This window comes from Lagenorhynchus albirostris, chromosome 10, assembly GCF_949774975.1.
Source record: "Lagenorhynchus albirostris chromosome 10, mLagAlb1.1, whole genome shotgun sequence".
Lineage (NCBI taxonomy): Eukaryota > Metazoa > Chordata > Mammalia > Artiodactyla > Delphinidae > Lagenorhynchus > Lagenorhynchus albirostris.
In genome coordinates this window covers 187295-197953 of record NC_083104.1, presented here as the reverse complement: position 1 = coordinate 197953, position 10659 = coordinate 187295, and the positions used below count along the sequence as shown (strand labels likewise).

Genomic DNA, 10659 nt, shown 5'->3' with positions numbered 1-10659 from the left:
GGTGGGTGACCGTGGTGAGTGTGGATGTGTGACCCCAGGTATAGGGTGTAGGGACTGTGTGGGTCTCACCACATCTGCATGGGTCAGGATCACATGTATGGGGAGATAGCATATGTGCTCTTGCCTGCAGTGTGTCTTTTCCCCTTTGATATTTCCAACCTCTGCATTAAGGGTGTTGCCCTGATTAACCTGTGGTACCTTTTCTTCTCTTAATCTTGTCACATTCATATGAGGTCAGGCATGTTTGAGTGGGCTGCTGCCCTGTGTTCTGGTGAGTGACGACTCTTGGTGGTATCATATTAATATCGTAGAATATCATATGTCTAATCTATGGGGGTCACCACTGCCTGGGTCCCCCTGGACAGAGGTCAGGTGAGCACAGACTAGCCCTCCCTAAGAATGGTCTCCCACGTGCTCTGAAGGTACCGTGATGGCCCCTAAGGTAGGGGACTGTGTCTGGGCCTCCGACATTTGTGAAGGGGAGTCGAAATGGAATCTCAATTAACAAGACATTATTTTAGGAATTTATTTGAAGTGAAATAAAACACACGTCACATCCCTTTACCATCGTCACCATGTTAAGTGCACGTTTCGGAGGCGTCAGATCTATTCACTTTCTCGTGGAGCCGTCGCCACCATCCCTAGAACTTTCCATCTTGCAAAACCAAAATTCCACAACCGTGAAAGTCTCACTCCCCGTTCCCTCCCACTGCCCCTGGCCCCGACATCCACTTCAGTCCCTGAGCTGTCGACTCCAGGGCACCCACTGGAGTGGGATCCTGCAGTGTTTGCGGATGGGTCACTTTGGAAGAGCTGACTTTCAGTCTGACGCTCTGCCTGTTTGCATCTGAAGCACCTGCATTTAAGGAGAGGGTGTATGAGGAAGGGGGTGTGTGAGGGACAAAGGTGTCCGGCGTGCAGGTGAGCCAGGACCTGGCCAGCTGCCTTTGGGCCCTCTGGTTCCCCCTCTTGGCCTGGGCCTCATCTGCATCATCACTGGCCCCACTGGCACCCCTGGGGTGGTGTTGTCCGAGCGAGATTCCCCTGGTGCCCCTGCTCTCCTCCCCTCCTCCTGCTGGTTGGGGGTGCCCAGCTCTCCTCCCCTCCTCCTGCTGGTTGCGGAGCGAGCTGCTTGCTGTGTGGTCTCTACTCCTGAGGCACGAAGGACCCTGCAGCGTGGACCTGCAGAGTGTGGGTGCGGTCCCAAGAGCATGGGGCCCACATAGGACACAGCACTGGGGCAAGACAAGTGCTAGGGCTGCCTCATCACTGACAGGGGATGTTGCCAAGATCCTGCTTGGGAGGGTGTGGTGGGTGGCCTGGGACCCCAGAGGCCCCATTCTTATCCTGGAGCTTGGAGAGTGCATCCCCATGGGCTCCAGATTCACCCCATATCTCAGCCATATCCCTCTGTGCTGTCTTTGAACTCAGGAAAATGAGCTCTCTTGTGCACAACATCGGCCTGGTCCTGTCGGAATTAGGATTCTTTAATTTAGGCGTCCTGGGATAGCAGCTCTTTTTAGGCCTGAGAGGAACAGCTCAGGAGTGTACAACAATTTCAGATGAAACTAACTAATATTCAGTGACTATCTCTATACTGCTGGGTTGTTGACTTCTATTTGTCATTATTCTCCTGGTTTTAGCTCTGATGTGGGGATTACAGAGGAGTCAACATTTAAATCTTCATAATCTGTGTATTTGCAGCTTCAGTATCATTACTGACCCATAGTTTGTATGGTTTGGGAAGAGTTATTGCTTCATGTATCATGTAAAGGATTCCCAATGATGATGGAGCAGCTAAGATGACAATAATGGCTGGTAAATTGTTCACATTTTCTCTACCTGTGCATCTGTTGTATGTATATGAGGTAGTTTAGCTGTCAATATTAGTGAAGTAATAGAGAGGACTAGAGAACTTATTTTAAAAATAACTATTGATGTGTGATGATGAACATGTAAAAGTTCTTCCATAATGGGTGATGTTGCATCTTGAGAGCCTAGAAGAAATTGATATGCGTTTTGATACACAGTAATTCAGCCTAGGATTTAACTTTGACAAAGTTACATCACTTTTAACTTTTGTCTCATTTATTGAGCAAGACATAATTGTTATGGTGTTGGTTTGAAACTGGTTGAAAAGGACTTGAGTCCTTCCTTATTTTACATTTACATAGGTAGGATCTTCAAACATAGGATATGGTGGAGGGCATCTGTGTAACCATTCTAGGTTAGGAGTAGCAGTTTCCAGTGCTGAGACTTCTCGTTTGGACACAAATGTTTTTCACAGTATGAAGATTATTAGCATTACTGCTGCTACTGAGACGAATGAGCCTAAAGACAAAATATTTCATGTTGTGCGTGCCTCAGGGTACTCAGACTAACGTAGTGACATCCCTGAGAGGCCAAGAAAGTGCTGCAGGAAGTCGTATTTACTACGACAAATATACCTGTGACGTGACTGTTTGCTCACGCTGAGTTAAGTGTATAACCTGAGAATTGTGGGAATCAGTGTAGGAAGCCTCCTATAATAGTGAAGACTGCTCCCATGGACACTGCCTCATGGAAGTGTGCTACTACATAGTGTGTATCCTGGAGGACAATGTCCGGGGATGAGTTGGCTAAGATGATTCCTGTCAAACCACCTACTGTAAAAAGGAAAATAAAGCCTAAAACTCATAATAGAGTGGGAGCTCATATAATATTACCTCCGTGAAGAGTTGCTGATCAGGGACTTCCCTGGTGACGAAGTGGTTAAGAATAGGCCTGCCAATGCATGGGACACGGGTTCGATCCCCGGTCCGGGAAGATCCCACATGCTGCAGAGAAAAAGCCCGTGCGCCGCAACTACTGAGCCTGCGCTCTAGAGCCCGTGAGCCACAACTACTGAAGCCCACGCGCCTAGAGCCTGTGTTCTGCAGCAAGAGAAGCCACTGCCATGAGAAGCCCGTGCACAGCGACGGAGAGTAGCTCCCGCTCACCGCAACCAGAGAAAGCCGGCACGCATTAACGAAGACCCAACGCAGCCAAAAAAAAAAAAAAAAAAAAAAAAATTAGGGCTTCCCCGGTGGCGCAGTGGTTGAGAATCCGCCTGCCGATGCGGGGGGCGCGGGTTCGTGCCCCGGTCCGGAGGGATCCCACATGCCGTGGAGCAGCTGGGCTCGTGGGCCGTGGCCGCTGGGCCTGCGCGTCCGGAGCCTGTGCTCTGCAACGGAAGAAGCTACAACAGTGAGAGGCCCGTGTACTGCAAAAAAAAATAAAAATAAAAAGAATAAAAGAAGAGTTGCTAATCGGCTAGATACCTTTACTCCTGTAGGGATAGAAGTAATTACGGTAGCTGATGCACAGTATGCTTCTGAGTCGACAGCTATCCTTATGGTAAATGTAAGATGGGCCCACAAGGGAAATCCTAAAAAGCCAGTGGACATGACTCATACTATTCCCAAATAGATGAAAGGCACTTTTCGTCCTAAATAGTATGTAATGATATGTGAGTTTATAACAAAGCCTGGTAGGCCATGAATACACACTTCAGGGTGACCAAAGAATCAGAATAGGTGTTGGTATAGGATTCGCTCTCCTCCTGCAGGGCCAAAGAAGGTGGTGTTGAGATTTCTATCTCTTAACAGTATGGCAATTCTGGCTGCTCGGACTGAGTGTGGTAATTATAGTAATATGGCTATAGCTGGGGAAGATTAAACTAATAAAGGTGTTTGGTATTGGGATATGACTCTGGTTTTGGATTAAAGACTATAGTAATACAAGAAATAGCAGGAAGAATTGAAGAGACACCTGCTAAATGTAAGGAGGAAATGGTTAGGTCGACAGAGGCTCCTGCGTGGGCCACACTGCAGGCCAGAGCTGAATACACGGTTCCACCTGTGCCTGAACCAGCTTCCATTGGTGATATGAGGAGGAGTAAGAATGACGGGGGAAGTAGTCAAAAGTTTACATGCTTTATTTGGGGAAATGTTACCTCAGGTGCCCCAGTTATTAGTGGCCCAAGTCTGTTTTCAAGCCCTGCAATCATAATGGGTACAACTGTAGAGAATATTATTACAAGTGCAAGGACTGTTATGACTACGTTAAAGATTTGGGCATCTCCAAGTAGCGCTCCAGGTTAGCATAGCTCAGGCTGGATTAATATACTCAAGATGCTGCCTGGCACTCCACTTCAAGCACCAAATAGTAAATATAAAATGCTGATATCTTTGTGGTTTGTTGAAAATAATCAGCAGTGTATGAACAGAGGTACAATGACTTGAGCTAGCTTTAGACTGTAAACCTAGAGACAGAGACTGAGCCCTCTGCTCTTGTCCTGTTTAGCTGTGGATCTAGATGGGGTCAATGCAGGTTTCATCACAGCCCCTGAATGAATTTTGTAACAGTTTCTCCCTGTGGTTTTTTTTTAAATTTATTTTTATAAGGGAGTGCAGCTGATTTTCAATGCTGTCTTTCTTGCTGCTGCACATCCACTTGATTCACTTACAGAGAGACATCCGTAAATTCTTTTTCAGATTCTTACCAGTCGTATATATTCTTTTCTGGTGACTAGAGTGTGCTGAGTCCAGTTCTTTGAGCTATAGAGTAGGTCTTGTCGATTACCTATTTGGTCTTTGGAACGTATCTGTGCTAATTTCAACCCTCTGGTTTATGCCTCACCCCACCCCACCTTTCCCCTTTAGCAGCCATAAGTTTGTTTTCTAAATGTGTGACTCTGTTTGTTTTGTAATTTAGTTCATGTGTAGCCATTTTTAGATTCCACCTATAAGTGATATCTTATGCTAAGTGTCTTTTTGTGTCTGACTTATGTCACTTAGAATGATCGTACCTAAGTCCGCCTGAGTTGCTGCAACTGTCCTTATTTCATTGATTTCATGGCTGAGTAATATTCCATTGTACATAAGTACCATATCTTCTTTATCCATTTTTTGCTTCCAAGGACATTTACATTGTTTCCAAGTCGAGGCTCCTGCAAAAGGGCTGCACTGATAGTTGAAGTTCCTGTGTCCTATGGATTTATGGTTATCCCGAGATATACACCCACGACTGGAGGTGCCGTATGCTCTGTAGTTCTATTTTTTTAAATTAATTCATTGTTTTTGCCTGGGTTGGGTCTCTGTTATTGCACGTGGGCTTTCTCTAGTTGCAGCAAGTTGGGGCTACTCTTCGTTGAAGTGCCTGGGCTTCTCATTGCGGTGGCTTCTCTTCTTGCGGAGCACGGGCTCTAGGCGTTGGACTTCAGTACTTGTGGCTCACGGGCTCAGTAGTTGTGGCTCATGGGCTCTAGAGCACAGGCTCAGTAGTCGTGGCGCACGGGCTTAGTTGCTCCGCGGCATGTGTTATCTTTCCGCACCAGGGCTCGAACCCGTGTCCTCTGCATTGGCAGTTGGATTCTTAACCACTGCGCCACCAGGGAAGTCCCTATAGCTCTGTGTTTTAGAATTTTTAGGAAACATCATACCCTTCTGCAGCGTGGCTGTTAGCAGTTGACATTCCCACCATCAGCGCAGCAGCGTTCCCTTTTCTCCACGTCCTCTCCTCCATTTCTGGTTTTTACACACTGTGAGGGTGGCCATTCTGACTGGGGCAAAGCGATGCATCTTTGTAGTGTTGATTTGTATTTCCCGCATGTTTGGTTGGCACAAGGGCATATGGATTTACACCTTTACGCCCTTTTTGGCCAACTGACTCGTAGGCAATGTTGAGCAGCTTTCACGTGCTTTAGCGGCGAGTCCAGTCTACGTCTTGCAATCCGGTTCCTGCAATTCTGCCTTGTTTTCAAGTTCTTTTCAATTACTTACCCCAAGACATTTTTCCACCAGAGTTGTCATTTACAACCCTGCAGGCGTTGTGGATTGCAGTGCTCCTGAGCACCTGTCTTCAACATGTTTCTGGAACCGGCCACAAAGTGGCAGGATCGCTTTAAGCCCCATTCTGGTTACAGGGGCAGCCTGAGCCTTTGGGAAATTCCTCTTCCTGATTGGAAATTAGAGTGGTATGTGCTGTCCAAACACGTAGAGCTTGTTTCTCATTCTTTCCCCCGCTTCCCCTTCATCCTCTGGACAAATTCCAAGCCGTTCACGACCGGCTGTTGAGTGTGTTGACTTCCCCAGGTGGGGAGACTTTAAGGAACGAGGCTGGAGCAGGGACCCCTCCCCCAGGACATGTGGAGATAAGGTGACTTTTCCAAACTCTTCCTGCCCATATGGCCCCCCATCCTCTGGGGTTCTGTCTGGACACTGCGTGGTTTCCAGCGGTGCGGGGCTCTGGCGCCGACCTGCAGGGAGCAGCCCTGCTCCCCGCGCCTGCAGCGTCGCCTGCTGGTCTCTCCGTCCTGCCATCGGGCACAGTCTCCACCTTCCCCGCTGCCTCGGATGCTCTGTCTCCGCACTGTCCTGTGATCAGCCCCTCCTCCCCACCGCCGTCACCCCCAGCTCCACACCCCTCCTCCAGCCTCAGGGATGACCCAGGACCCTTCGTGGGCTCCCCGCCTGCCCACCCTTGGTCTGTGTCCTCAGTCCACCTGTGCAGACAGGTGAGGATCCCCTCCAGAGGCTCCCAAACGCTTCACCCCTACATCCTCCCCAGGGTCGGCCCGTGTCCTGTCGGGATGTTCCACCCTCACCAAGCCCCCAAGTCCATGGCAAGGGCGGGCATCAGGCCTGCTGCGTGCACTGCTGTGCGTCCTGCTGTATACACAGGCATGACCCTGCCCAGGGTGCAGGAAAGGCAGCCTTACCTCGCGACGTGGGGAGAGGGGCTGCCCACAGGGTGGACGTCAGCTCTCGGCTCACCAGGCAAGGGCAGCCGGGTTCTCGCTCCTTGGACGCTTTCTCACCCAGCCGGACCATGACCCGGCTTTGTTCCCACCCCTGTTGTCCCTCCATTGGCCTCGCTCTTGTGAGCAGAGCAGGACAGTGTGGTCTGTGGTCACAGGCTGAGAGACACAGACACTGGCTGACCTGCATGCACCTAGCTGACCCCACGGAACGGGCACTGCACCAGGGCCTGTGCAGTGTGGGTTCATCTGCCCACAGAGAGGCTGGGCCTCTGCTCCTGGCTCTAGGAGGTCACCTTGAGTCTGACGGGAGTGTCCATGCTCCGTGGGCCTCAGTCCAGGCTGGTCTGTGCTGACGGCGTGATGCACGGTGGGACTTCCTGATTCCCCCCCGGGGGCTGGAGGCTAAGGTCAGGCACATGGCGGTCCCCACACTGATGTGACAGACCCCAATAAACCCTGCACTTCAGGACTCAGGTGGGCTTCCCTGGGCTGCCACAGCCAAGGAGGCTGGACCCCGCTCGTCCCCCTGTCCTCGCTGATTTTAACTTGCATCCTTCACCATAATAAACCCTGGGTATAACAGCTTCAGGGAATTCTGGGGGCAAGAAAAAAGAAGCCGGGGAGGGGGTCTCTGGGTCCCCAGCCCTGCAGTTGGGGGCAGAAGTCGGTGGGGAGGATCTTGGGGCCCTGGAATCTGAAGGGCCCCCCTACCAGGGGAGGGGTAGGAGACCCTGGGTGGCAGTTAAGCGAGTCCAAAGCCCTCCTGCGTAGGAGGCTTCCTAGCCCCAGGGATCCTGAAGAGGCCGGCTCCCTCCTCCCCTTCGCCTGCAGGCCTGGTCCCTGCTCTTGAGAGATTCCCTAGGGTGGGGTCCTGGTGCTGGAGGTGCCCCGATGCTGTGGCCTCCTGAGTCTCCAGTGAGGATAACGGGAGTGGGGGAAGACCTGTTCACAGAAAGGGAGCTTCTGCCGGAACAGAGCCTGGGTCTGCTGCCCCCGACCCCAGGTGCACTGGGGCAGGAATGTGAGAGCGAGGCTCCCTCCCCTCCCAGGACACACAGGACACATGGGCGCTGGTCGCTGGACTCCCACACCATATTAAAATCTCCCACACAGGCCTCATGGATGAGAGACACTATTTAAAGACTATTAATGGGGCCAGGGGGGCCCAGAGGGTGAAGCTGGGGGTGCGGAGAGTTGGGAAATCACCCAAGGACACGCTCTCCCTGCAGCGACCCCCCAGGTAAGCCCAGGTGGAGGTGGACCCATCAAGTCAGAGCCCACATCCTGGGTCTTTGGGGGACAAATAGCCAAGCACCCCCAGTCCTTGCCTCCACCTGCTGCAGTTAGGGCCTGCCCTGTCTTCTTCATGGCCAAGTTCTCACCCCTCCCAGAAGGCCTCTTGGGGGTTAATGCGATGGGGGTGTCCATGGCAGGACTGGAGGGTCTGTGGTGGGCTGGAGGCCACATGGCAGGCAGGCGGGCTCCCACCGATCCTGCCGGTCCACACCTCCTGGTCATAGGTCTGCACAGAGTCCACCAGGCTGTGGATGTGGTAGAAGGTGCCAGGGACCGGTCCAGCCCATGCAGGTGTCTGACCACCGAGCGGTCTGTGTGGCGTATTCCCAGGGAGCCCTGGCCGTGCTCGCACCCTCCTGGGAAGGACACGTCAGCGTGGTCCCTGGAATGACCGGGAGGTCAGCCAGAAGCGCCCCCCACCCAACCTCACTGTTACCACAAGAAACAAGAGACAACTCCGTGCAGAAAGACAGAACGTCACCAGCCTGATGCTGTCCTGAGGAAGGTCGGCTGGCATCTGGGAACTGGGTGCTATGGTGGGTTGAATGGGGGGGTCCCCCCAAAAGTTATGTCCACGTCATGGCTCCCAGAATCTGAGAAAAGAACCTTATTTGGAAGTAGGGTCTCTGCAGGTACAGTTAGTTACGGATCTGGAGATGAGGTCATCCTGGATCCGGGTGGCCCTGAATCAGTGACAGTGTCCTTCTAAGAGACTAGAGGAGAGACACAGACACACAGGAGACACCATGTGAAGATGGAGGCAGAGACAGGAGGGATGCGGCCACAAGCCCAGGGACGCCTGGAGCCCCCAGAAGCTGGAAGAGGCGGGAAGGACCCTCTCCTGGAGCCTCCGGAGGGAGCGCGGGCCTGGGACACCTTGACCTCAGACGTCTGGTCTCCGGGACTGAGAGAGGACAGGCTTCTGTTGCTCTGAGCCTCTGTGGTCGTTTGTCACAGCTGCCTCGGGAAGCTAATGCAGCTGGTGAGCAGCCCCCTGGCCTGACCTAAACCCTCCCGCCTCCCGTTAGGGGCAGCCCCCTGCGCCTGTGCTGTTTGCACAAACCACGTGGCTCGTGCTGAACCCCGGCTCCCCTTCTGGGCACCGGCATTTTGGAGGGTGAGGGCAGACAACACCACGTGACCAGCCCCCAGCCGGGTACCAAGCCTCTAATGAGCTTCCCTGGGGGGACGGGGGTGGGGGTAACTGTAATGGCTCTGCCCTTGTTGCTGGGGGAAGAGACACCCTAGAGACCCTTGAGGGAAGGAGGGGGCATGAAGGGTCACGAGGTGACCGGAGCAGGGGCCCTCCCCCCCGGGCATCCCTACTGTGTGCTGTGACCCATCTCAGCTGTGAGGACACAAGCCACAAGCATGTGCTGTGTCCTGTGAGCCTCCCAGCCGATACCTGAAGGTGAGGGCGGCCCTGCAGACCCCAGCCTTCTCCTGCACGTCTAGTAGGTGGAAGACCCACTTCTCCTTGCCATTCCAGAAGCGGCTCTGGAGCTGTCCTGGGAGGGCTTCTGGGGTTATGCAGGCTGAGCCCCTATTGCTACGCCCCCACTTCCCCACAAGAGCCTCCCGAGCAAGCTGTTTGCCCTGTTGCCTGAATGACCGCCCACCAGTTTTCTCAGGAAAGAATCGGGGGTTTCTGTAGCAGTGTCTGCAGGCAGCTCTGCATCTGGGCCCACGTTCACATCTTCTGTGTAAACACCGAGAACCTTCCCTGACACGTACCCCCGGCTGACCCCCTCCGCATGCCGACCACAGGCCCCAGCGCGGGCGTCAGACTGACCGCCCGTCTCAGCCTCCTGTTGTTGTCAGAGCTGCTCCAGGCCCTGCTCAAGCCCCGTGCACCCACCTTTCACAGGGCTGTCCTCCACCCCCACCTTCAGCAGCAGTTCCCCTAAGTATTTAAGTGAAGGGGTCCAGAGGTAAGAAAGGAAGCAGAAACAAACAGATGGAACCAGCTGGGACCAGGATGGCAACGAATGCGACCTCCAACCGACCCCGAGTCTCATCACGTGTTGAATTTACTATATCGGCATATTAGGTGACACACCCACCGGCGGCCATGGCTGGACATGAAGGACCAGAAACGGGTAAAAGGAGGTGGTACCCCAGCCCCTTGGAAGAAGCCCCGCCCCTTCCCCGGAAGGCCTCTTCATCCCATCACTAGCCTCCCTCCTCCTCCCTTTGTCTTTACTCTTTAAAATTAAACCACTCTCTCCAGGAGGGCGAGAAGGTGATCTGTGAACTCAGTTCCCGCTTCTCCACTCTTTGGCCACTGGGTAGAGCCTGTGCTGTGTTGGTCTCGGCTTTGGTTCTGTTCTTTGCCTCCTGGAACCCACGTGGGAAAAGGAAACCTCCCCCGCTGAGGCAGAGCGCCTCGCAGGCTGGGGCCCGAGCAGGGTCCACATGACTTCACTTGGTAACAGTCTGTAAGGGGACGGTGGTCTCTGCCTGCGGGGTGGGGAGGGAACACCTAGAGCCACAGCACCGGCTCCGTGGATGGCACGGCCCCTCGTGGGCCTGGACCGTGTGCTCTCGTCCCCCCACGCCTCACACCCCTGACAGTCGTGACG

The 10659-nt window shown here is 53.2% G+C and overlaps 1 long non-coding RNA gene across 1 annotated transcript; it reads left to right on the top strand.

Moving 5' to 3' along the window:
• The first annotated feature begins 9137 nt into the window (after positions 1–9137).
• On the top strand, positions 9138–10331 carry LOC132527808 (uncharacterized). The gene is made up of 2 exons (XR_009543102.1): positions 9138–9233; positions 9945–10331. It is a non-coding gene; the product is annotated as an uncharacterized LOC132527808 (long non-coding RNA).
• The last annotated feature ends 328 nt before the right edge of the window (positions 10332–10659 follow it).